Source organism: Protopterus annectens, chromosome 2.part1 (genome assembly GCF_019279795.1).
Source record: "Protopterus annectens isolate FY-2018-M chromosome 2.part1, PAN1.0, whole genome shotgun sequence".
NCBI classification, from domain to species: Eukaryota; Metazoa; Chordata; order Ceratodontiformes; family Protopteridae; genus Protopterus; species Protopterus annectens.
The window spans coordinates 1,316,568,192-1,316,591,121 of record NC_056729.1 but is presented as its reverse complement, the minus strand read 5'-3'; positions in this window follow the sequence as shown (position 1 = coordinate 1,316,591,121).

The window sequence follows — 22,930 nt, the reverse complement described above, 5'->3', positions numbered from 1 at the left end:
GTACTTGACACACTGTATTGGATACAATGAACAACCTCACGCTGGGGGTATATATCAAGCTAATGCATGACAGATATTGCCATCCAATGCAATGTACAGTTACAGTATTAACAGTAAACCACCCTAGTCTTTGATGCCATACCTACCTAACATATGTGCACGGTTGTTAATATAGCTGCCATACTGCTGTAACAGAGTATACATGTTGCTAGGTACACACACATACCCTGTAACACACATGTGATTGCGCCCATGGTACAGGCATCATTACACACACATTAGTCAAACATACAACACACAAATGTATGCCAACACAGATGAGCATTACCTGGGTACCTTATAGTACTGTGTGCCCCTACGTACAGATACCTATGCCTGAGGAATGTAATCTGTGCAGACTACAGGAAACACACAAGGCAGTGATACCAGGGAATGTAAACATACACCATACTGTGGTGTTTAGGCCTACAGCTTCAGGTAGTGCAACAGTTCATATGTGACCTGGATTCACCAGAAGTACCACTTACTGAGCATACATGTACTGCTACAGCCTACAATGGGACACCACAGTCATACACTGGGTACTACGTTACAACATATGCCATCCTACTATGTCTGCATCCCAATAACTGACACATCTTTCTCTGCCCTCACACCTAGGTCACAAACTACCATGACAGACACATCCTCACGCTAAGCTATCACACCTTTATAGACCTTTCACACAGTCAGTATCACACTCATTCCACCTCATATAGGTGGTATTGCACTGAGTACATGTGTGTGCGCATTGTGTCATAGGTAGGTACTACACTATTGGGCTGGGGCCTACAGCAGCCTAGCCATATGCTACCCTGCCATTTGACACACATGTAATGTGATTACACTTGCTCCTGTCAATCGGATACACAGAGGTGACTCACAGGGCATATTACCTATCTCCATAACATTCATCATGGGTATGTATGACATCTACTAATGATGAGCCATGTTTATTAATGCTGCGTAGTTTAGTCCAGAGTATGGCATATTTGTGTATAGGAACCTGTACCTCCAGCATGTGCTGTTCAGTGCGTTGACATGGATTAGGGCCATAGGTCATGTAGCCCAGAGGGAATATGAGGTGTTGTCATGGTGGTTGGCCAACTGCTATGGGTGTGACATACCTCTGTATGTCTGGCAGTGGTAACCTCTGTGTATGATGTATGCAATGCACTCTAGCTGTGGTTTTGTGAGTCAGTCTGCATAGGGCATGTGTTTGGGGCAGTGTCACTCTTTGTTAGGTATGTCTGTGGCCTTTCCACTTGCTGTGGTTGTCATGTGAGGTACATACCACATGGGGCATTGTGAGGAGTAGGGGGTACACTGACCTATATTTCCCTAGATGGCACACCTTTTGTGATGACACGTACCATGTAGAGGGATTACAAGACTAGTGTGGAACTGTGATTATCAGAGGGGAGGCTACTGTACACCATGTCTCATGTTCCCTTCTGACACCTTCAGTGTTGGGCAGGCAACCACCTATCTGGTAGTTAGTGTGTAAAGTGTTTTGGAATGGGGTATGGTACTGCAGTATCAACACTGGTGTTCAGTCAATGCGTTGGTCACCAGGCACCTGTTGCAGTATGTCTGACCCCGTGTCTCCCTCTTTCACTCTCTATCTCTCTCTATATATATATATATATATACATATATGTATATATATATATATATATATATATATATATATATATATATATATATATATATATATATATATATATATATATCTATATGACTTGGTCGACAGTTCATATGATCGACTGTTTATTTGGTCGACAGTTCATTTGATTGACAAGCATTTTAGGTTGGGGGCTTCTTCACCCCCCACACCCCCTCAATGTGGGGGGCTGTGCCCCACACCCCCTAACTATATATATCAACTCCAGGGTCACACAACATTGGGGAAGGGGGCAAATGCTTGTTGATCAAATGAACTGTACAAGTAAACAGTCGATCATATGAACTGTCAATCAAGTCATACAGACCCATATATATATATATATATATATATATATATATATATATATATATATATATATATATATATATATATATATATATATATATATATATATATATATATATATATATATATATATATATATATATATATATATATATATATATATATATATGTATGTATATATATATATATATATATCTCTCTCTCTCTCTCTCTCTCTCTCTCTCTCTATATATATATATATATATATATATATATATACACACACACACACACACACACACACACACACACACACACACACACACACACACACACACACATATATACAGGTATATATACACATACTTGTAAACATCCATTGCTGTACATATACATGCACATATAGACACATATAATGGCCACCTTTCATGTTGGGAATATGAATCATTAAACAGTTGTGAGACATACAATTTTGTAAAAATATTGCACAGTGTTGTGTAGAATGCATTTTGCTGTCCTCAGGCCATATAGCTGTAGCAGGCCTCACTGTCTCAGTCCCACAGCATTTAACCACCACATGACATATACCTGCACTGCTTGCTGTTTTCAATGCCACACACTACAACCTACATAGATATGTGGACATAGCAACCTTCAGCTACATATATATGTCTAGCCTTCATTAACAGTTGCAGTATGTACCTTGCCCTATGCACATCTGCATTTACATATAGATATGGACTGCGCACACATATGGAGGGTTCACAGTATGTACAGTACCCTTCATACACATCATTTGCATCCCATCAAATACATATCTGTTACATACCTTAACTTTGTATTTCTTACCTCTGTTTGTTGTACCTGTTGACATTTATTTTTCTTTTTAAATTTTTTTTTTTTTGGTGTCTACAAACACCTCTGTTTGTTTGTTTGTTTTTTTGTCTGTCTCTCTCGCTTGCTTGCTTGGTTGCTTGCTCTCTCTCTCCATATGCTGCAATGATATAATTGCATGTGTGGACAGCAAGTACAGGCTGCTTTTGTAGGTATCTGCACATGTGCATATGATGGCCTCTGCACCAATTGGTGCCCACCATTTAGTAATTGCATGCAGCCTGCTGTGTGCTAATTGCAGTTCTCACTGTGATTTCAGGACACTGCTATAAAATGATAAGTTAGGTAGCTGTAGGCCTTTCAGTTTTGCAAGGTGGGGACCATGCTTGCTTGCTGTGGACACTGTTGTGTGAGTCAGAAGGTTGGTATATGTCTCATATCTGAAGATAGGTTGTAGACAGTGAAATGCATGTTGTACTGAAACCTGACTGTTGCTTCTTCCAGTACACTCTTCTCAGTGTGTCAGTTTAGTCACACCTCCTAATGCTAACACTGGATACATGGGAGTATGTACTTTGTTTTGGAATTAGGAAATTAACTAGCATACAACAGTGGTTATTCCAATGTATTGCTCTGGCTTTCATATTTCCCCTTTACATTCACTCCTTCTAATGCATGTTATATTTCTGTCTGTCATCAAATGTATTGCTCTGGCTTTCGTAGTTTCCCTTTACATTCACTCCTTGTAATGCATGTTACATTTCTTTCTTGAAATGTATTGCTCTGGCTTTTGTATTTCCCCTTTACATTCACTCATTTTAATGCGTGTTATATTTCTGTCTGTCTTCAAATGTATTGCTCTGGTTTTCATAGTTTCCCTTTACATTCACTCCTTGTAATGCATGTTACATTTATTTCTTGAAATGTATTGCTCTGGCTTTCGTATTTCCCCTTTACATTCACTCCTTTTAATGCACGTTATATTTCTGTCTGTCTTCAAATGTATTGTTCTGGTTTTCATAGTTTCCCTTTACATTCACTCCTTGTAATGCATGTTACATTTCTTTCTTGAAATGTATTGGTCTGGCTTTCATAGTTTCCCTTTACATTCACTCCATGTAATGCATTTTATATTTCTTTCTTGAAATGTATTGCTCTTGCTCTCATATTTTCCCTTTATATTCACTCCTTTTAATGCATGTTATATTTCTGTCTGTCTTCAAATGTATTGCTCTGGCTTTCGTAGTTTCCCTTTACATTCACTCCTTGTAATGCATTTTACATTTCTTTCTTCATAGGTTCATAGGTTCATAGGTTCATACTAGGCTATCTGCCCTAGGGCATTTATAAGCCTTGCCCAGAGTTTTGTGACTTTCACCACCCCTTTAGTTTGAAGGATACTATGCCCATTATTTAGCTGTGCCTCTGTCAAGCAGTGACACTGATGTGATCCCTGGGGTATACCTGCGATCTCCCATCCATTGGTCAAGATTTCTCTTGAACAAAGCCAGCGAGGTGCTCTGCCTCACATGTACCAGGATTTTGTTCCACAGCATCGGGAGTCTCTGGGTGATGAATCTGTCCCTCCAGCACGTCCTATTTATGACCGTGTCAAGGTTCAAGTCTCATGCTCTTGTAGATCGGATGGATTTAGATTTTTTGAGGTGAAGCATGTTCATTAATTCCGGGTTGGACATGGCCTTGTATGTCAGGCACAGGTCACCTCTGAGCTGGCGGTAAGCGACTGAGTAGAGCTGGAGCTCCTTCAGTCGGGCAGCATAGGACATATTTTTGAGACCCTTTATTCTTTTGGTGAGGAACTTTTGGGGCCTTTCCAATTGATGCAGGTGTCGGGTCAGATACATTCCAAATGGGGCGTTGCACTCAATCATCGGTCTGATGAGTGATGAGTACAGGGTAATGATGACCTCCCTTGACCTAGATGTGAATCCCTTCATGATCAGGTGGGCAATGTAGAAGGTCTTCCTAACTACTTTGGCAACGTTGGTGTCAAATGAAAGGTTACTGTCAACTTGGGTCCCCAGATCCCTGATAACCTCTTCTGTGCTTAGTGGATTGCCACCTATATGGTAGCTGGGGGTAACCTTGTTTTTCCCGAAGGGTATGACTATGCATTTTTTAGCGTTTAACTTTAGGCCATGGCTTTGGCACCAGTTATCCGTTTCTATGAGACCCTTCTGAAGGATATCTGTGTCTGATGTGTTTTCAACTATGGCGCCCAGTTTGCAGTTATCTGCAAACTTTGTCAGCCATAATCCTCCTGTGCTTGCCTGTACTTCTGAAAAGTAGATGCCGAACAAGAGTGGGCCCAGGACCGAGCCCTGTGGGACACCGCTTGTGACAGGCTTGGAATCAGACATGGCGCCAGCAACTCTGACCCTGTGGGTTCTGTCACTTAGCCAGTTTGCAACCCATCTTGTGACTTACGGGTTTACATATAAGCTGGTGAGTTTTTCTATGATGCCCGAGTGGGGTATTGTGTTGAATGCCTTTGCCAGGTCAAGGTAGGCTGTGTGGACTGCCTTGCCCTCATCAATGGCCTTGGTGACTGTTTCGAAAAAGTCAACCAAGTTTAAGAGGCATGATCTGCCCTTGACAAAGCCAAATTGGGTTTGATCCAATGTCTGCAGGTCCCCTATGTCTTTATTTATGAGTTCCATTATGATCCTCTCCATAGCTTTGCAGACCAGGCTTGTCAAGCTGATGGGACGGTAGTTTCCAGGGTCGGTGGAGGCACCGCCTTTATGTAGTGGGACCACAGTTGCTGTACGCCACTCCTTGGGTACGTATCCTGAGGTGAGGCTAAGATTAAACAGCTGCCCTAATTGTGGGTTTAATTCCTCAATGAGTTCGTGGAGCACACAACTGGGGACACCATCTGGTCCCATGGATGCTGTGTTTTTCGCCTTGGAGAGAGCTGTTCTCACCTGACCATTTGAGATGTTTGGGAGGCTACAATCCTCTGGTATAGATATTTATCCTTTTGGGGGGGAGGGGGGGGATTTGCACTGAACCTGTCAGCCAGTATGTTGGCAATGTCTGTAGGTTCAATGATCTTTACATCATTTTGAACTAGTTCTGAGCATATCTGGGAGTTTCCTCCCAGGTTTCTAACATAACTAAAAAAGGCCTTGTGATTGTCTTTTGAGTCCTTGGTGATTTTTCTTTCAAAATTTGCCTTGGATGATTTTATGAGAGCTCTTAGTTTTTTACTTATAATGATCAAGGGTGTCTTCCCTTTTAGGGATTTTGCTCTATCTTGTAGTAGCTTTCTCCTTTTGTTGTAGAGCTTGTTTATGGCTGGGGTCCACCAGACTGGACGCTTGCCTTTGGTACAAAGAGTCTTTGTTTTGTTTGGGATTGCCTGATCCATGCAGTCCTGGAGGTGCTGGTAGAAGGCATTTGTATGTGATTCAGCGGCTTTAGTGATGGTTTCCGCTGGTTCGGGGGCCTTGAAAGAGACCACACCAGTCCTAAGAAGTGTGAAGTCGGCTTTAGAGAAGTTCTTCACTGTGGTCTTTTTTATCTGGGGTGGGGGCGGGATGTGGACTTCCAGTGAGATTAGTTTATGATCTGACCTCACCAGTGAGGGGTATACCTCTGGTGTTGAACATTGTGACCCCATGTTCGTGATGATGAGATCTAGTATGTTTTCACCTCTTGTGGGCATGGTGACTAGTTGTTCCATGGCATTTGAGTTTATGAACTCTAAGAACCTTTGGGCTAGAGTGTTGGGGCTTGAGTAGTGATCCCAGTCTATATTCGGATAGTTGAAATCACCTAGTATGATGGTGTTTGGGGTTACATTTATCCCCTCCAGAGTTTTCAGGAAAGCTGTGTGAGGTTCCTGAGTTTGAGAGGGTGGCCTGTAACATGCTACAAATTGCAGAGCAGTCTTTCCTACGGTTAATTGCACCTGGACGGTCTCTGATGCATCGTGTGTTGCCACCAACCTGGAGGTGAAGGTGTCCTTGATGAATATGGACACCCCTCCTCCTTTCTTGGTGTTGTCTGGATTTTGGGGCCGGAACGCATGATATGAGGTAAAACCTGATAGTGCCGGGGTGCTCTCAGGAGCCTTGAACCAGGTTTCAGTCACAGCACAGACATCGATGTTCTCCATACTGAGAAGTGCTTCGAGTGTGTGCATCTTGAGGTTGAGACTTCTGGCATTGAGCAGCATTACCCTTAGTTTTTTTCCTTTGTTTTGTTCTAGGTTGGTAGGTTTAGAATTTGAGCCTTGCCTAAAAAAGGCACTATTGGGGTGGCAAGAGCCTTTGCCAATATCCGGAAGCCCAGGGGTGACAGGTGCAAGCCATCCCTTGCGAAGCAGTGTGGCTTGTCCAGCATGTCATCCCAGGCAGACAGACATCGGATCCCCTTTGAATGACACCAGAGATTAAGCCAATTATTAAAGCTGATTATCTTGTCTCTGTGTGTGGCATCATCTTGGTGAGTAGGTAGGATACTGCAGTCAGTCAGTACGCCTGCCTGGGCTCTAATCAGAGAGAGCTCTCTATGTCTCTTTTTCATGTAGTCAGAGAGGCGTCTCTCAGGTCATTCACACCAGCATGGACAATGACTGAGTCATACTTGTACCTGCTGTCGAGTGACCTGAGTGCTTGCATTATGTGGCGGATTCTAGCGCCCGACAGGCAGCTTACTGTGACCTTCTCCTTGCTCAATCTGGTGAGTGGGACGTCAGTGTGTCTGACTATGGAGTCATCTATGACAAGAGTGTCTGGCATTGTGCTTGGCCTTAAGGGCTGTGACTGTTTGGCACACTGACTTTGTGGTCTATGTGTTGCATGTGTCTTGGTCTGTGGTGGCAGTTGTTTGGGTGTCTGCTTTGGTGGCCTCTGCTGTTTTGGTAGATTTTTGGTCAGAGCCTCCGAGTATGTCTTTATGTGTTTATGTGTATGATATGAAGTTTTGATAGTGCTATGTGAGACTGGGTTTGTGGTGTGTGTGGTTACCTTCTCCTCCTGTCTGGTCTTGCCAGTCCTATGTTGAGAGAGCTCAGCCTCCAGTTTGGCTATATAGTTGCATCTCTCGCATGTGTTTGTGTTTTGTGGGAGAAGGAGAGGGTTGTCTGTGTACATGAGGCAATTGTAACATTGCCTCAATATTCCCAGATTCATCAGCTGAGCAGGAGAGGACACTAGCAACTGACCCCGTGACATGCTAGAAGGAAAAGTTAAAAACTTTGTGTAGATGGGTTTGAAAAGACTTCGAGGGATGTGGATGATCAAAAAGGGGTATTAGGCTGGTAGGGTGCTATGTATAATAAAAAGTGCTATATCAGAGTAAAGAGTACTTTGGGAGCAAGTGCTAGGCTATCCGGATAGAGAATAGTCACTTAGGAATCAAGTAGATCTAAACTTATTAGGTATAGAATTGGGTGGTTAGATTAGCAGTACAGCTTAGGAAGAGCTGTTCTAAGGGAAAAAATGAAGAGTGGACTTTAGGTAGCCCGAATAGTTTAACCTTGATTAACCACCGCTGCTCTTGTGTGCTCCTGTGGCAACTCCACGCTAAAGCGTGCTTTATAGCAGGGGGCTGGAAAAGGCAGGAAATTACCCAAAATGGCCAATGAACTACAAGTTACTGACTTAAACCACTCCTCTGAGGACAAACAGGCAGCTCAGTACTCCCCACTCTCACTGGTGAGTAAAGAAACTTCCCCCTGACCAAACAAGGAAAATGGAGAAGTACAGGAACCAAGACAAAGCCCAGGGATCAGCAAAATCTGATCACTGGAACACTAGCTAGGAAAGTATGGAAAACAAGGATTTTTTTTGTTTTTTTCAAGTTTTTTTACACAGATAGACAGAAAACACAATAAATGCTGTACTTTTCGACTAAATGCTATCAAAAGCTAGTACACTTGAGTGTATTAGCCTGTAGTTTAACTTTTAAGCAAAACTTAAACTAGCAAGTGCAGTAAACAGTTTGAGCTTGTAAAAACAGGTAATACTTCGATAAAATAAGCAGAAACAGTGGTCGAAAGTCACAAAAGTTCGAAAAAGCCAAGAAAAATACTTAAAATCTGGAAAGTTTGTCTTTTCTGGTCTCTGCTGGACACCACGAGGAACTGTGCTGAGTTCTCAACTTGCTCTGGCTTTCGTATTTCCCCTTTACATTGACTCCTTTTAGTGCATGTTATATTTCTGTCCGTCTTGAAATGTATTGCTCTGGCTTTCGTAGTTTCCCTTTACATTCACTCCTTGTAATGCATGTTACATTTCTTTCTTGAAATGTATTGCTCTGGCTTTCGTATTTCCCCTTTACATTCACTCCTTTTAATGCATGTTATATTTCTGTCTTGAAATGTATTGCTCTGGCTTTCATATTTTCCCTTTACATTCACTCCTTTTAATGCATGTTATATTTCTTGCAGCACCAAGTTATTGTATATCTGCTGTGGCTTAGTGGTATGTCATGCAGACTGGTGAGTCCAAGGTGTGGGGTTTGAGACTGACAAGGATATTTTATTTTGTTGCTGAGCAGTACAAGGGCCTTGTCATACAGAGTGACTAAGGCACTTTTAAGCAGTTGTAAGCAGGTTTGTGCGAGTTTGTGCGATGCTTAGCTACATTTATTTATGCTTAGCTAAGCGCACACAAGCGCACACATGCTTACACCTGCTTAAAAGTGCTTACTCCCGCTAACACCCGCACTATTTTCTTTTAAAGAAAAGAAAATGGGGAAATAGGAAAGTGGTGAAAAAGGGGGCACAAAGAGGGTAGGACAGTAGGAAAACAAGCTCGGGATGTGCAGGAAGGATGTAGGGAAGGCCCATAGCTGCCCAATTCATTACCAGCAACAGCTGTGCATATGTTAGAAATTTAGAGTGAGATTTCAAACCTTCCACCCCTGAGAGAGGCATGAGGACAACAAAGTATGTTGTAGAGCCAATTGTAATTATCAGTTTACATGTCCAGCAGACATGTGTGTGAAATGGGCAACTATGTATGGGGTGTAATTTTTTGTGGGAACAGAGTGCCCTTTTTTTTTTCAGGTGAGAGTGGAATGTGAGGTACAGGAAGTAGGTATATTTGGGGGGTAGGTTGGGGAGTTTAACAGACAAGACAAACAAGACGCATACAGGGGCAGAGTATGACACATGTGGGGGGTAAACACAATTGACGGGGACGGATGTTTGGATATCGCAAGCCCATGAGCCCACAGATGGCAACAGTGGAACTGAGATCCCCACCCATGGGCAGTTACCACTGCGCCTTCACAGCCCAGGCCGGGGCTGTGCTGGGGGCTGGATAGGATGGGGCAGGCACACCCATGAGTTGCACCACTCTCGCCTCGAGCTGGCATAGGGAATCAGTCACGGAACGCCTGATCTCACTATGCACCAGAGACCAGACCCTTTGGAGGGTGAGTGGAGTCTCTCCTCCAGCCACGCTTGTAGAAGGGGGCGAGCCCCATCTCCTGCAGTGCTTCCACCCAAAGGTGGCACAGGGCCACCAGAGGAGTAGGTCCCGGCCTGGGCACTGGTGCCAGGTGCACTCGACAGCTGAAGTGGGAGAGGTGGGTCTGCTGGCACCCGCCTTCCCAGATGTCCTATGTTTAGCAGTATTTAATGGCATTTTGGGTTAGTAACAAATAACACCATTCCAAATTAGTTGTAACAGCATGCATTAGTATTCCTATTCACCAAACACACATGGATTCCAAAAGTTGAACAGCAAGCATAACACATGCATATTTAGGACAACAGTGGACATTCCAACAGCATGTAGGGTTGATTGGTGGCAACAGGCCATCAGGTTTGGATATGTGAACAGGGCACATGCATCAACATACATGCAGATATGTATAAACCAACAGGACAAATGTCCATAGGAATTAATTGTCAATACACATACCCAGTTTGGTGTGGAATAGCATCATTTGTGAACATAAGGTAGGGTGATAAAATATTACATTAACAACTTAAAATACCTATACGTATACTATACATTCCTACTAGATGCAGATATATATCCCCTACATGTATTAGTACAGTTTCCTGTATGTAACCTTACAAATGTTGGTGATGGCGATGTTACTGCTACATTAATATACATTCCATTTGTATTCATCCTGCTACATTTGAACAGTTACATACAGTTCTAGCAGCACACTGACATTTGTGGGATCACAAGCACAAGCTGCTCATGTACCGGATTAACAGATAAATACTATACATGACACAGTTGAGGACTATAAATATTCTTCTGACATACTGGCACTCCCATCAGCCAGTTTGTATGGGCCTAGACAACTATGGATGTTCAGCATTTCATACAACCATAGTATCTTCATAATGCAAGGGTACAACAACATATCCGAAATGTGGGATGGACACAGTCCAGGTATTGTACTTTATTAAAACATTTCACTCTTTAGTTGTGGCTGTCTCATTCATTTCATTATGTCGTGCGTTATACCTTTATTACAGACTTCAAGGTGTTTCTCACACTCTCTCACTTATTTTATATTTACATTTCAGGATGGTAATTAATTCTAGGCTTTATTAACATTTATTACTGGGTTACAACAATCCTTTCCAGCTGACTCACTTATTTCATATGACAGTATATACAAGGATGTATTCAATACTTGTCTGTCCTTTATTGATAGATTAGAACACTCATTTTCAGGCTGAAGCAGTTATCTGATATTACAATACAGGTGGGAACTCTATTTGAGACTTGTTTAATCTTTATTTATGGATTACAATACTCCTTTTCAGGCTGCATCACTTATCTGATCTTAGAATACTAACAGAAGCTTTATTCTAGGCTTATTTGACCTTTATTACTGGGTTACAACACTGAACTCTTTTACAGGCTGTCTCACTTATATTCTATAATAATACCAGCTGAATAATTACTAATCTGCCTGGTGGCGCAGCCTTACCAGCCTATCAGCATAGGCTTGCTGATTCACGGAACAAACACCTGCAGCTGTAATCTAAATGAAGGGATATTGAAACATACCTATCCATACTATAGGCTAGGATAACATTTCTTACATACTTAATTACATGTATACTTACTCAGTAGTGGGGCATTGGGCATTTGACTGGCCTCCTGGATCCATTGGTTCAGTTGGTCCTCCTTTCGTTGCTTCAGGTCCGCATGGTGGTGATGGACCTGTTCACCAGTCCTCGGAATGCCTGTGGCACTGGTGAGATCATGTGCCAACTTGTTCCATGCCTCTGCCTTATACGCACCCCATTGAACCTGGCCCTGCATGAGTCAGCCTTCATGATGATGGACTAGGAGCCAAACCATATATTTGGACTCCTCAGTGCCCCACCTTTGCGCTCTAAAGCAATTTCCCTCTCCGACACCTGCCATCCTGACTGCAAATGGGTACCACAATCAGTTATGGTGTGTATTCCTGGCTATGGAGCTTATATATGCTGGTTTTCCCACACTTATTTGTGATTGGCCATGTTGGAAATTTCTCAGATAAGAGCAAACCTGCTTTGTCATGGTTATATTTTCATTCATTCCTATATGTATGGTAATACTGGATTTCTAGGTACAAGTGTCATGGCTTAGTGGTTCAGTGCTTTGACTATGGCGCACAGTTTCCCGGGTTCGACCCTTGTCATTGCTTTTTTTTTTACTACTGTCTAGACAGGCTAGGAGGTGTGTCTGTGTAAAGGCGACTTTGCTACACGTTGCCCAACGTTGCACAACTGTAAGCTGGTTGGCACACTGCGCAGCTTCGCGCAAACGGCTTATGCTGGGTAAAGCGCTATTTAGTTATGTGCAGTCATATTAAGCTGGGTTCGGCACTGTTTGGCTACGGGCACTCATTTTAAGCTGGGTAAAGTGCTGCTTGGCTACAGGCACTCATATTAAGCTAGGTACAGTGCCGCTTAGCTACGAGCACTCATATTAAGCTTGTTAAACTGCTGCTAAGCTATGGGCAATTATTATCCTTTTTATATATACATAATATAGGTTTTGTTCAGAAATACATGGGCCATTTCATTACATTTTACTTAAATTCAATTTATATATATCGGGGAATTGTTTCATACTTATTTAAAGAAAAATGGAGGAGGATGTTGTGGGCCTCGAACCATGACTACCTATTCTTTGGGCAACATCTCTACCACTATGCTATTGCTACTTTGCTTAATTGGCATATGTAGATTTTATATGCTTTTCAATGTCATATCTGCTAACTGTAGTTGAGCGAAGGGCATACCCGCGCAAATGAGCGCAAATGCGGGCAAACATATTGGAAATTATAAAAAAAAAATTTAAACGGTTATTTTTACTTTTTAAACACTTTCACTAGGGTTTAGTCTGTGGGGATGTTTGGTGTTGTGTTTCTTGACATTTCGGTGGACTCGCTTGTGGGTGTTTACTATCAGGACTCTAACTCTTCTGGGGGCGTGTCCCTTTGCAGTACCCAGCAATCGGACACACCCCCTACTTTCCTACACGGACCGTGTTAGACTAGAGTATGAGTCAGAATGCCCTCATGAATATGCATGGCATGCTGGCGTCAAACCGTTCAACTGCAGCTTCCGTGTAAGACTTATTTAGTCTTACACGGAGGATTGCTGAATCCGGGGGAACATCTTTGTGGTATGTTACTGTTATTTCTTTTCCTGATAAGTAATTTGTCATGCAATGTACAATCAATCATTTCCAATAGGGAGTTAGCAGGAGCTGAAAAGTAGAAATATGATTGAGACATAAGGCGAATAATGGTGGGCTAGTCAGATATGTATTCAACGCTTACACACATTAAATTAATATAAATACAACACTGCATGTAACTTTTACACATTGCTGGATTTAAACCCTTGTCACTATGCCAAAAGCATTCCACAGACAATTGAATTATGTCAACAGACCCCACAGGAAATGTGACTTCACAACTTTAATTATTTTGTGGCTGGAAGGAGCAGTTATGAAACAATGAGGCAAGAGAGAATGTAGGCATCAGGCTTTATTACAGTAATGACAATTTTAAGATTACATATGGTGTATATTACAGCCAGAACCATGCTAAATAATCCAGTGCTGAATGCTTCCTAGCAATATCTGAAATTGCAATATCCTACCTGGTGTATATTCAACTCTTCATCCTGTTCAGGAGAAGAGTACCCTGACGGTACATAGCTAAGCACAGTAAGCTTGAGGGGTGTAACACAAGGAGATACCGGCAGCCCAGCTATCTGGAATGTTGTAAATAATTATATGTAATTTGAATATTAATATGATTTATATAGACATGTGACAGAAGGAGATACTGCCAACCCAGCTATCTGGAATTTTGTAAGTGGTTGTGTGTCATTTGTGAATATCAGCATGATGAAATTGCTTGTGTTACAACTGAATTAGAACTGTATGTCATATTGTACAGACGTGTGCAGAAGAGATATTTTGTAAGATACTGAGCAGAAATGTATATACATTATTGTAACTGTTTACATGTGTATGTATTTTAACAATGGGGACTGAAACACAAGAAGTTAACTTCAGAAGAATAGCTGAAAACTTAAATTACTTAATAACCATGTAATAAAAGAGATGTTAACTTTCAGTTTCAGTGCAACAGGAGACATAATGTCTAGAATCAAACTTTTTTTGTATAGTCTTTAAATGTGGAGTAATGTAGATTATTTTATGACTTCCACCATTTGCCCAAAAATCTAAGAAGAGCCCTCGTTTGTGTATTTTCACAAGTAGTTGCTAAATGCTGTTGTTTTGAGCCTGGAATAGTCAGATGATAAGAAGTGATGCCATGCTGCAAGCATCTCAGCAGCAATATTTCCGATATTAATTTAAGAACTCTCTGAGAGAGGTAATGCATTTTGTATTTTGTCTTGACCTGACAACATCAGCTGCAAAACCCACTCACCACATCTGTCTTGCCTTGCTATGAGTAAATAAGTCTAGGGTATAGTAATTTCTCTTAGACGCAGTTAAGAATATAGTGAAATCTAGCTTATATGTTTTCTTTATTTATTTGAGCTTGTCCTGCAATGTTGTTTTAAATATTTCCTGTGATTTTGAACTCTGAAGTAACAGTGATTGTTTACTGAGTATTTTCTTGTTCTTTTATTATTTATTATTACATATATTTAAACCTTTCAATTGTGGCTGGTCTTTCTAGAGATATTTAAGCTCTTAGAGTACTTGTATATCTATTTGGTGATACCATGCAGTCCACTCCTAATAGCCTTGCTCTTGGTCAAACTGCCATTTGGATTAATAGCAACATTACAAAGGAAGATTGGACACCCTTTACTAAGGGCCTTAAAGCAGCTGATAAGTAGTGGCTGGTTGCAGTGAAAACTACATTATAGTCTGGGCAGAAGGGGGGCATAGCTAATAAACCTGTGCCTGCCTTTCCCAGTTGTATGTGTCTATGCATAAATCAAATCTCAAAGAGTGTGTGTGTCAGCTACCTGGGCAGGGACATGAAGCACTGGCTGGACAGAAAGAGTGCTGCAGGTCTTGACTGGGCCAGTCAGCCGAGATCTCAACTCTATAGCTGTGCCAGTGGGGAGTCTTATTGGGGATCTGTAGAAAGAGTTCGAAACCAGTTCCAGACTGACTGTGGTCTGTGTGTGCTCTTAAGGAAAATTGTACTTTGCTGAGTATGTGCTTATCATCCTCCCAGTGTGTAGATCCCCCACTGTTGCCAGTGGTGAGGATTGAGGCTGCTTGATTACTGGGCCAGTGGTGGGCATCACAAAGGGCACCAGAGTAATGCAACCAAAGGCAAAAACTCACAACATTTTATCAAGAGGTGTGTACTTCTATTTTCATCAAGTTACAGTGGCCTTTTAGCACCAGGCATTGTACAACTGCTGAGAAGACAAAAGTGATAACACCGAAGGTGGAACAAACATAGATTGGGGGGGGGGAGGCAGGGAAAAAAGTAGATTGTGACAAAGTCAGGATGAAGGTGTCTCAAAACAATATGCAGGCAAAAACTGCACATAAATAGTGTACTAAAAACAATCTGTCAATAACAGTTTGCAAATATCTGGATTATAACCCTGTATATCAGTCTATATATCTGAGTATTGTCTCAGTCAGCTGCAAATTACCTTCTATTTCACACAGTTTGAATCACACAATGGAAGGGACAGTGATAACTTAGTGAAGCAGAAGGGGTGAACAGAGAGAGAGAGAAAGATAACTAGAAAGATTTTTGTTTATGACACATAACGCACAGAATGCTGATGAAAGCATACTGGCAACCGTCTCAGTTGCACTACTGATGGCATTCCAAATTAATTATTTCAGTTTTTACCTTAAGATGTGAACTGTTGCCCACTGGTAGGGGATGAAGCCAGTCAAGAGTGCACAAGGGCAAACAGCAAGCAAAGGATGCAAACATCTCTAACAACAGAGCAGGGACAAATATCAGCAGAATGAGTGACAAATCCAGAAATAATCAAAGACAATCAAGGACTATTTTAAACTTTACACTTTGACAGAATAAGAGAATATAAATTAGTTTACATTTTCTGAAATAAAAGATATCGATAAAACTAATAATTGTCATCCTTTATTAAGTGTAATTCACCTATTTGTCTACAAAATGTATCACTTTTAGGAAGGATTAACAGGGACAGAACTTAAATCTGAGTCTGAATAAGGGGCACCCCTGAAAATCAAGAACAGCTGAGATGTATGGATGCAGGAAAAATATGTAAAGTAAAAGAAAAGTTATGAAACATTTATTTAACATGTGCATTTCTAATGTTACCTCCACTTTGTTGTCTTTCAACATGAACATATGCCACTTAAAAATCAGACTGTTCACACAAACAGCACACTCTCTGGATTTGAAATATAGACCCAGTGACTTAACAATGCACAATTGAGATTACTATCAGTGCTTGTCCTAGACACAAACATACAATAAGAACAAGAAAAAGTAGATTACATATAAAGATGTGCAATTGTATCAGTTCCCATTAATACATCAACAGAAACAAGATCCAAAGCTGTCCTTTGTAATTTGCTGATGAATGTGATCTTAGCAACACCTATGCAGATATTTTCTCATGGTTCTATGTTAGAACATCGAATATTTAACAGTTCGAATCATTAAAGGTCAACCTTTAGCGATAAAACTGTTAAAACATCGAATGTTCACAAAAAAAAAAAAAAGCTAAACAGTGTAGGCAGGGGGGCAAGCCCCCCTGCACCCCCTACACCCCTCGCTACATAAATATACCAACTCCGAGACCACACTACATTGAAGTAAATGGAAATTTCCTCTTACAGAGATTTCCGTTTACTTGTTCGTTGTTCTGCAGTTTCACTATTCACGTGTCGACATTGTCAGATTCAACATTGTCGGCTTTTGAGAATTTAATATAGACCCTTTCCTCATGGACTAAAACAAATATTTGCAAAACTGCAGCTGTTTTCTTATGATTATTTTGCATGATCAGCAGTCTCCTAACTATGATTTTCTAACCAAAATACTATATTGTTTGCATTGCTATTGATATGTGTTGCAGCATAAATGTTACTCAAAGGTACAAAATATTTTCATAAACAATTCATAAAAACATTGGGAATATTGTTCTCATTACTCAGTTAAACCAAGAAGTTAGTGTTAAGTCTCTTCCCCTGACACATCCTTGATAAGTTTATATCAAAGAAGGAAGACTGAGAAACACTGATTGTTTCTGCAGTCAAAGTAATCATGCACACAAATGATCGAAGTAAGCTTCCTTGCAGAGGTAGTGCATGTTCATGCAATTGTATATGTCCTTATACCATGTTTACATTCCTTGTACTTAGTGCAGATTTTGGAATTCATGAATGCTAATTATGTCACACCTGATTTGCATATTCACAGTGTTTAATGCTGCATCTGCACTATATCACAGTAATTATATAGGATCATAAATTGTATCATGGTAGGGGAGACTGGATCCACTGAGCTCCATGCTGCTATTTACTTGCAAAACTTGTCATTTTAGAACTGACTTTATGCAAAGGTATGTTGCTGTTTATTTTTACAGAATGCTGTATTTCAACCTTGCTGATGGGCTGTATTTCACAATATATCCATTGCTTTACTAACTGCATTGTGTCTCCATTGCTGGTAGCATAGGCATGCATATCAGTTTTTTTTCCATTACGAAGGTGTGGAAAGAATGTAACATGACATTATGACATATTTTCTATTCCCATCTGACCAGTTATTGCAGAAGAGTGCTGTATCATTTAGTAGCAAGGACAGTGGTGTGATGTTTATAACCTACCAAATGAGTTAAGCCTATGATATACAATTGACCTTCCTCCACAGAAGTGTACAGTCAGCAACAGTTTTAATCATTTGCAATGTAAAAGTGTCTGTTGCTTTTGTTAATGTTGTATTATACAGTTACACATCTATTTTCCTCTTCACATAACCTGTGCACTTGTTTTTCATTTTCTTTACTTTTTTGGAGGGTGGGGTTTCAAGTAAATACAGCACTTGGAGTAGCCATTCATAAATCCAGCCCTTTGTCTTCTCAACTGGCAGGAGTATCAGACAAAGTATATATGGATTTGGAAGGTACTTCTTTGAGTGGACTAATGTGGCTCTTTAATTGTTAAGTTATTTTGTACATGATAGATGTATACTATCCTATATATATATTTGTTTTGTTAACAATCACTTGTGTCTTCATTGTGTATTTTACATTTCTTTTATGTTTCAACTCTTACAGGGCTATGGTGCTCAAGACAGATGTACACTGTAAAACTCGATACAGAGACACAGAGAATGAAGTTAGAATCCAGGTACTATATTGACACAGCTCCTTCACCTTTGAAAGAGGCAGAGGTGACAAGTACTACCTTGACCATATTTAGGGGCAGATGGTTAACTATGTAAATGGTGTAGGAAGGCATAGCCATCCATATCAAAAAATCTGACAAGAGCCAGTGACATATTATTGCGCATAATATGTAGGGCATGTGAAATTTGCCAGTAACATATGGGTGTAGGGGAGGGAGGTCCTGCTACCAAACTAATGGCGACTGAAACAGAGGACTTTCTGCTTTTATTTATTTATTTATTTGACGTTTGTTAACTTTGTTGGCCCATCTGAGCTAGAAGCCCATTATCAGTGGAGACCCAAGGAGAAAATATATAGGAAATTACATACAAGAAGTTAATAGAACATAGAAAAGATATTGCAAGTTATACAATATGGTAAAAATAAAAAGTAAAACATTGAATATGGACAAAACGTTAAGCAAAATACAGGTACAATAAACAAAATAGAAAGAAAAATTCAACAGAAATCTGGCAATTTCAAATATGCATAATTTGTATTTTCAGATGAGGTATGGAATGTAAAATATAAAGGCAGATCAGAGTCAATGTGGTATAAGAGTGTTAGTAACTACAAAAACAGATGGAGTACATACATAAATATTTTATTTTTTATTTTTATTATTAAATACATTATTATTATTATATTATTATTATTATTATTATTATTATTATTATTATTATTATTATTAATAATAATAATAATAATAATAATAATACATTATTTTAGTTGTTGTGGATACATAGTTGTCACACTACAACATGAGTATAGCTACATAGATTTGTGAGAAAAGGAAATGTATTACAAAAGTAGTCAATAAAGTTGATAGAGTGGAAGAGAAGTGAGTTAAAAAAGAAGGAAAAGGTCAGAGAGATGAACGGGTTCAAATAGGCTTCTGTTTACTGTTAGAGATCCCCAACACCTCAGTAGAGGGTTCACACAGAATCCATGATGTGGCTTCTGACATGGAGCACACCTGTGTATATGCTACACAACTTCCAAGTATGTAATACTTCAATTTCTCTTCCTTGTTGTTAGGCTTGCCCTCATGTATCCCTAACCACACCCTGTGATAGTGATGAAGACTGTGCCCTGCTGTTTGTACATTTTTCATGTACTTACAGTTGTATTTATGAGTTGGAAATTGAAATTCTTGATGGATATTATTGGGCAAAGCTGATAGCTGGATATTGCAGACATCAGTCATACACTATTTCTGACATTATTGTACACGTCAGATGCCTCCTCCTAGGGACATATAGCTACTTGCATATGGGAATAAGCAATTATCTAACTCTTTTGTTCAAACTTGTTCCACACTTATCTTGGGCCTCAGGTGAGGGTGGAAGAGTTTGCATACTTCCATCACTGTTTCCCTGTCTACCTGGTATTCGTCTACAATTTCTGTGCCATGTAATCCATAATAAGTCCAAATGGGGTATAAACACCCTACTTCTTCTTCTTCTTCTTGGCATTGGTCTAACAGTAGAAGCATCTTGATGTAAAGCCTGTTGCATATACAGGTTAATGTTGGTGAAAAACAAATCATAACATTTTTTTTCCTAAGAGTAACCATGGCTGTAATCCAAAGGATTTTATTTCTCAAGGCAAATGGCTACACTAAGTGTATGTGATTGCTTTATAGGTTACTGAACAGCTCCTCCATGTTAAATTGGCTAATTATTATGTAATTTGGCTACTAATGCTTTTACTAGCATTTCCTGCTGATTACCCTTATTTTTTGGCTCGGCATTAAGTGTAGAGCAGCTTAATGAATACCAAATAGCTCACTATTGTGCATAAATTCAGCCCGTTGTCCTCTCAAGTGATAGGGAAATCAGTTAAAGTGTATATGGACATGGAAGGTATTGATAAAAAATAATAATAGTAATAATAAATGATTGTTAAATAAGACTGGTATGACCTCTGAAACACAAGCCATAAAATCTCATAAGTGGACATTTAATACTGGCAAAATGGTAGTAACAGAGATATTTTATCTAAATAATTTTGAATTGATAGCTAGAACTAGAAGCAAATAGTAAAAGCTAAATTTAAGACATTTTGACAGAACAGCATCAAAAGGGCACTCCCAAGTAATTTAAAAATAAGGGATTTTCAGAGTGACCCTAACAACACTGGGTTTGGCTAATAGAATGGTTACACCTAATGAAGCACTAGAAGGCTTTATTGCATTAGTTAGCCAAAAGCGATTTTACTTAAAAGGCAGTATTTTTATATGTATGTTATGCTTTTCTTAACACCTAATTTTGGAATGTGGGTTGCAAATAGATAGGCCCCGGGATTCAATAACCTTTATTTTCCGTGCACGAACAGTGTAGCCTCTCCTGCACAGAATATAGCTGAGCCTAAATACACTGTTCTTGGATGAAATCTGCTTTAGAATGCTAATTACCTCATTTGCTGGTGAAACCATGCAAATTAGGTGAATTAGTGATTCAGCAAGCATCCAAGTATCCATGCAAGAACAGTGTTAGTTGCAGAAATGTATTCGGTTACTAACTGAATACATTTCTGCAAATAACAAAACGGAGGCATGACAGCTCCCAAAAAGGCATGTATTATAGTCTTTATGCATGCCAATAGCCAAATATATGGCCATTGGCATAGAAAACTGCTTCATTTTTATAAAAATCAAAGTTTTTTTTTTTTTTGGCCAATATCGGCCATTTAAGCATAGGGCAGTAGCGGGCAAATGGGATTGTGCTGAAAAAAAAATGTGAACACTCAATTTCTAGCATGCAGAATCAAAACAATACCAGGGTACAGTGGTTGTCAATGGGAAAGGCTCTGTGTTAGTGCAGTAACTATTGACTAAGGCAGTGAGGTATGTAAATGAGGGGAAATTTATTGAATCACAAAAGTCTTCTAAGTGCCAAACTGCACCTTACTGTGTAGGTGCTATAGCACGATTGTATAACTAGGAGGAGCAACAGACATGAAAAAGGGGGATGTCAGGCATGTTGTAAGCACATTGGAGCACTATGGCACAGAGATAGGCTTAGCTAAGCACAGTTAAGCAAGGGTGTGTGTCTGAGGCTGTATTGACTTTTTCCATGAAATGAGGAGTATGTTTGTGTCCAGGGGACAGCCATTTCTTCGTGTTTACATTAGCTAAACAGGTTTGCGTGGTGCACAACCGGTCTAAAGAAAAAAAACCTGGAAATAGCAGGACTGTTTGCATTTGGGGACCGGGTTTGTGCGGCACACCTCAGGTCTTAAAAGGGGAAGAAACGGGAAGGGAAACAAATGAAAAAAAGGAAAATAGCAGAATAAAAGCAGTCAAGTACAAATTACATAGCCAGCAGGTGGAATGCATCATAGTCAGCAAATCATACCAGCAGCATCTGCAGCACAACAACACCTTACAGTCTGTTTTTCCCCACAAACTCTGCACCATTGGTGTACACATGCGGAAGAATTTTAACTAGAAAAATGTCAGGGGCTGCCATTGCTTTGATCCATCAGTATGTGCTAGAGGCTGAGGGGGGAGAGGAGGACAATGCTAACAATAACCACAGACCAAGGAGGAGAAGAAGAGTGTTCAGACACAGGGTAACTTACCAGGGGCTACATGATCTGGAGATAGTAGAGTGCTACAGGGTGGACAGAGACAAACTTCAGCAAATTACCGAGCTGTGCCAGCCTCAACTCAGAACTAGAGCCAACAGAGGAGAACCCATCCCAGTCAATACCAAGGTATGTGTAGCCTTAAGAATTCTAGCTACAGGTACTTTCCAAAGACCTACTGGGAACATCATGGGGGTCTCACAGGCACCTGCATCCAAGATATTCCACTAGTTCCTGGATGCCATGCTACCACATGCCAGTGAGCACATTTACTTCACCAACACCCATGAGGAGAGGACCAGCAATATGCGTCTCTTCTATCATGCAGCAGAATACCCGGAGGTACTGAGTGATGTAGACTGCACACACATTCACATCAAAGCACCAAGTGGTGAATAGGGTATGGTCTACATAAACTGCAATGGATTCCCCTCCATCAACCGCCATGTTATGTGCAATGCTGAGGGCATTATCATGAATGTGTGTGCTGGCAGCCCTTGAAGCTATCATGACTCCCACATCTGGCATTCATCACAGCTGTACTAGACATTTGCCAGTGGGGGCATCCCATATGGCTATCTGGTGGGGGATGTTGGCTATGCACTGGAGCCATGGATGATAACACCCATGAGAAATGCACACACACCCACACAAGAATG